Source organism: Buceros rhinoceros, unplaced genomic scaffold, assembly GCF_000710305.1.
Source record: "Buceros rhinoceros silvestris isolate BGI_N320 unplaced genomic scaffold, ASM71030v1 scaffold30498, whole genome shotgun sequence".
Taxonomy (NCBI): Eukaryota; Metazoa; Chordata; class Aves; order Bucerotiformes; family Bucerotidae; genus Buceros; species Buceros rhinoceros.
In genome coordinates, this window is record NW_010428194.1 from 70,249 (window position 1) to 76,370 (window position 6,122).

Here is a 6,122-nt window from a genome sequence, read left to right on the forward strand (position 1 = left end):
GAGCAGCTCGGGGGGCGAAAGCCAGCTCCGGGGGCAGGGGCGGGGGGCAGGCGAGTGGCGGGGAGCCTGTAGCCCAAACAGGTGACACTCAGAACCTGAAGCCCGTCAAACAGTGCCGCTCCAGCATGTTCACAGCCGCCTTTGTCGTTTCCGAACACATCTTGAATTTTTTGTTAAATTGCGCAGATAATTAAAGCCTCTTCGTATTTACAGTCTGCTTCACTGGTACCATGAATTCTGTTTTCAGTTACTGTCTGCAAATTCCCTCTCTGCACAATTTCATACTAAGCAATAACACTTCATTTTACATAAGTTTTATCTGATGTCCCCACACAGAGCTGCCAGCTGTACAGCAAATGTGCAGCCCTCAAACCCAGGCCTGCTAGGCCACAGGCTCCATCCTGAGAGCTGCGCGGCACCTTGCTGTCATTGGCACGCGTTCCCTGCTATCGCTGCGATCATCGCTCCACACCACACACAACTTAAAATCATCTGATTATTAGAATTTGTGGTCCACACTCCATTTTACCCTTTATTTAATCTATCCCCAGATCACACATTTGTTTAAATGTTTTGGCTGGTTTACAAATCATGCAGCCATCTGCACAGTAGGTGTGACACCATTTTTTAGACAAAAGTTACATTACAAAACAACAAAGATAAAGTCATTTGAAATGCTTTGGTGTTTGCTATTCTGCCTGGTTTGCTTGGACCAACTCTAAGAAATAAATAGAATTATCTGTGTAAATCGATGAACATCTATGAAAAACAACACCCAGCAGAACACAGAGCTTGCTCCATTACCTACGTTAATATCATGACAGCTGAGGAGAGATGACCTGGCCCACTTCTCATCTCTCCTGTACAGATGGCTATTAAAGAGAAAGTATCCCTTTTGTATGGTCCATGCTGAAACCCTTTATGGGCTTTTCAAATAAGCCAGCATTGCCCACAGGAGGGTAGCTTCCTGTTCGTATTAAACAGCCCAGATTTCGTCTATTTTGTAATCCAGCTCCTCACAAAATAAACCTATGTTTTCTCAGATTTCACTCCAAATGCTGGTCTTCCTGGGCATTTCAATTTCATCTCCTCATTTTACAGGCAAGGCGATCAAGTTTCCTCTAACTTTTACACAACTTGTTGCCAACTCTGCCTGTAAATAGGACATTCCCAGGCATCCAAATGATTTTCTGATGCAAAGAGGGTATGTCGATTTCTAGAGAAGAGGTGGATCAATTTCCATTCCTTACTACTCAGGAATCAGTGAAAGACCACTGGCTAAAGAAAGTCTCCACCTCCTTCCTACTCTAATGTGTAGATGTGTAGCTTCGGATTCTTTTTCTCCGAGCCTTGGATAAGAGGAACTTCACAGCCTCACTTTTACTGCAGAGTGACTGGACTGACGTTCTGCAGATGTATTACTCAAGGTCAACACAGTGCAAAAAGTATTAGCCGCCCAGCACAGATTACTGTGTAAGTGAAAGGAAAGTCATGGGGTTTAATGACCTTAGGCACTGGACAAATATCAGATGGTGTGAATGCCACATGCCATTGTGACCAGACTAAAATTTTCTTGGGCTCCAAAAAGCCAGCTGAGGTATTTCCTTTGTCCTGACATCAGTGATGTTGTCCACACATACCATTATGTATACTGCACAAATGTAAGGCAAATAAGATGACTTATTTTTATAGGTCTATTATGCATGCAGCTAATACATGCATAATGCAAACATGCATATCCACACAACACACAAGCATATATACATATTATAGACTTCTATCACTGTCACTGAATAAATAAAAAATCATGAGTTGCACTAAAACATGTCTTTATGTCTTCTAATGGTTACATACTACTTGCTATTGTAAAACATTGCTGTAAAATTTCTTGGCAGAGATATTAAAATGTAAAATACCACTTTCTGTTTACTCTTCTTTCTGAACTACAATTGTTCCAGTGTAGATTTGTTTACTTGGGGGTTAATGAAGTATTTGCTGGTGGAAACCAGAATTCTTTTTGTCAGCTGTAGGGTTGTTTCATCCAGTTCTCCTATTAGTTTCCTAACTTTGGAGCTAGGCATCTTTTTCTCTTCCCCTTCATTTCCTCCTCCTGCTCACGCCTGCTACCTTGCTCAGTGCTACACAACATCCTCCCCTCAAAAACAAGCTCCCCGCCTCACCACAGCAGACTGCGCAAGACGTGTTTCATACATGATACTGAAAAGGTTAAAGTAAGAAAAGTCTGTTATCGGAACCAACCTATTGTCAAAAGGTTGCAAAAAATGTACTGAAGGTACTGAAACTCAACCGTGACACCCCTCCTCTTCGCTCCGCAACACTTCAGAGGGGTAGCGGCTCTTGTCATGACAATGCGGCTTGCTTTCTGCATCGACAAAAGTAGCAGCAAACTACAAATATTGTGGCTGTTTCCCCCTTTTATCATTCTCTTTGTCAGCCTGATCAGTCCTCAATGGTAAATGTGCTGCTCTGTTGTGCACAGCCAGCGGCTCGCAATTTGCTCACTATGTTTCATGAGACAGTTGTTTGTGGCTGTTTGGAACACATTTACCTCTTTGGGGATTTATGCGCTAGTTGCAATGCCAACCTCCGTAGTGATAGAGATTTCTTTCTAACTAAAATAGATAATTAGAAGCTGGTAATTATTGGTCAAGAATTATCAGAGTGAAAAAAATTAAGCTCTTCATAAATAGTTCTTGGCAATGTCATCTCTTTACATTATCTCATGCCTAACAGCACTTTACTCAGAGCACTTACAAATTTACACTACTGCTGTTGAGCCTCATAATTTTATATGGAGTAATTTCTTTTCTGAGTTAAACATGTCCAAACTCCCCCAGTTCCAAGCCACTCTCCACGTGCATGTGTGCAAAATTCTAGGCAACTGTTACGGCAACTGTTTAGTCTATTTATGCTGAACTGCATCAGATGTAAAGGAATCGGTGGAAGAAAAAACAATGTTTAGCTTGTCTGTTTAAAATAACGGGAAAAATAATAGGAGGAGCAGTGGAGCACAGCAAACAGAACACAAACAATGGCAGACTCTCTTCCTACCCTCTTAGGTCAAATACCAACTGTAAACTCTGTGACGAAAACAAAAGGATGCCAGAAAGCCTCGCTCTTTTCCACAGACACCATGCACCCAGAAATAGATTTTTCTCAAAGAAAGCTGCTAAAAATGTGTTCCACCTGAAGGGAAATTCCACCTGAAGGGAATAGTAAAAGAAAGAAGGTAGCTGAAGAATTACCTTTTATGCCACCTCCTCCTAAAGGATTTACGTTTATTCCTTTCCCACTTAAAAGCTGAAAAATTGTTTTAACAACAAATTTCAATACACACCCGACAAATATGTTTTCATTTGGCAAGCATCCTTATGATTATCCAATCAATCAGAAGTACATGCTTACATCTAGGTCCAAAAGAATGCCTAAACAGAGGGTCTATTTAAAAAAGCCTTCGGTTTGCCTTGCTTTGTGTCCACTGGCATCCCCTAGCCTAAGCCTGAATCCATGTGTAGTTAAAGCAAACACGGGCATTGCTTCATGAAGCACGTTGTCTAAAAACATGCAGACAGATCTTGCAGTCAGAACTTTCATTAATTTAATGAAAGCAAGGAATTCCACTTCTTTGCCTCTCTGTCCTCATCTATTCCATGAAGAGGGCTTATTGCCCTGTTCCATCACAAAGAATTTGGGAAGACTCAACTGAAGAACAATTTTAAAATGCGAAGTTCTCGAACTAATGAGCATGAGTGACTGAGGAAAGCCATCCCCTATGACATCTTTTTAATATATATAACTCGTATAATAATGAATGTAAATTGTATTGTTGTCAAAGATACTTAAGGTTATGCCTCACTGGGTTATCTGCGGATTTTATTTTCCATTAGGTGGCATAATCCGTCTTGCTGAATTGATTGAAACGTATAATAAAATCTGTAAAAACACTATATACTCTCCTAACAAAGAGGAGTAAGAGGCTTTTCAAATAGCCTCTAATCCCTCTTCCCCTGCTAAATGTCTAGTTGAGATTATATTTGATTAGACAAAAAACACACACATACACACAACCTAAAAATACCTACCCTCAGTGGAGCTATTTTAGCCAACAAAGTAATTCTGGTTGCCTTATTTAAAAGTCTAAGTTTCACACTGGGGTTTTACAAACGTATCTTTGCCTCAGTGACCTTCCATAACGCAACTTCCCTCTGTGGATGTCAGCACATGAACTCAGTTTACATCCCAGGATCGTGTTCAAGGGGCACAGTAATTAGACGGGACACCACCAACTTTTCTAGACTCCCAAACTGCTAAAAAGATGGTGAGTAGCAACTGTTTCTCCTAGCTGGCTGTGCACATGTCTCTGCCAGTGGCTCCCACCCATTTCTGAGCGGAGTTGGGCAGCTGACTTTCCACCTTCTTGTTTGTCCCAGCTGCTTCCCCTTTCCTCTTCTCCCTGAATTATGATTATGGCATCTGACAGGTAAAATGACACTGTGTCCATCAATAACCACAACACAGATAATGCTAACATTCTACCATGCAAGGAAATAACAGTTCCTGACACTGTGTGATTATGGCATTTATTGCCCCTACATTTGATCTAGGGATTATCACACTGTTTGACTTTTAACGCCTGCCTTCCCAGATTACCTTCCCTCTCCCTTGCATTTAAAGTGCTTTCTTCTCCCCTCTCTTCCCAAAGCTTTCTCACTTTCCCTTCCCCAGAGGAGCAAAGACACTGAATCTTGTTCTGCCGATCCCCTACTAGGAAGGCAGGGCGAGAAGACATATTTTATCAGATACGTGTACAAAAGGGAGGGACCGACGTGTTTAGGAAACTGTGGGTTTTGTTTGGTAAATCTGCTGTGTCAACAAGTCAATATTCACTTAAGTTTTAATCTAATATATTTTTTAATCTACACACGCACACAGATTTCCAGGGGTATATATATGGGTTATGTATTATATATTCACACAAGTGTGTTTGCCTGCATGTTTTCTGTATTATATGAGAATACTATAAGCCTACCTACAGAGGCACATAAACTGAGGCCAATTTTAAATAGCTTGATGTCACCCCTTGAACCTTTCTATCTAGACAGAATACAGTCTTGGAAAAAGCCCTGTGAACAATGATATAAATTAAGGGGGGCAGGGGGGCATAGTCGAATTAGAAAGATAGCTAAGGAAAAATCCAATTAATAGTGAGCAGGCTAACAGAATTGGAGATCAGGAATTATTTTTCCCTGTGCTTCATTTCCGAGGTCACATTCAAAACTCTCCGGAACATTGATACTCCCTTCACCCCACCCCAACACAAAATCCTCTCGCTTAATCGAGGCTACATCATTAGGAGCTGCACTGTTAAGTCTGGCAGTGCAGATAAGAATCTTCCACCGAACGCAGATTACCACAAGCATGACCAGCAAATCTCCCTGCATGTTTTGCAAGCTCCTTCTCTGTTTTACTGGGAAGATTTTATATAAAGCACATTTAAATCTGTGTCACTATGGTTATGTCATGAAGCAATATCATGCATGATTAGATACAACACAGACGAAACAATTAAATATTTTTTTAAAGATTCTCTTTCTCATTCAACCTCATCCAGCTTTTGGAAATAAAACATAGGCAGTTAATAGCTCAGTTTAAGGAATTCACAGTCTTCAGAGCTGCAGGATGAAGCCAGCTAACTGGATTCGTCCTGCTTTACTGACTCTCTCCTCTCTTCTCTCCTCCCATTGTGACCCTTTACTAAAAGTCACCCAGCAAACAGAGAAAGAAAAAAAAAAAAGAAATTCTGAGTATTTCACAAAAGAAGTGGGTTCCTGTTGTGAAAATGTGAAACACTTGGGAAGTGGGTGGCAAGCAAACACACCAGCTTCATCCCTTACCCACAGTGTCCTGTCACATTTCAGTGTCACTACACGTTAGAATTAAGAACACGTCAAACATTGGATTCAAAGAAAACAGCAGAACTGGTGAGTTCTGGTATTGCTAACAACCTAGTTCTAAATTTCATGTTACTGGCCGAGATTGAATACTGCAAAACAGTTCAAATCACCTCTTCCCCAAAGACACAAAATATCAAAACTGAAGCT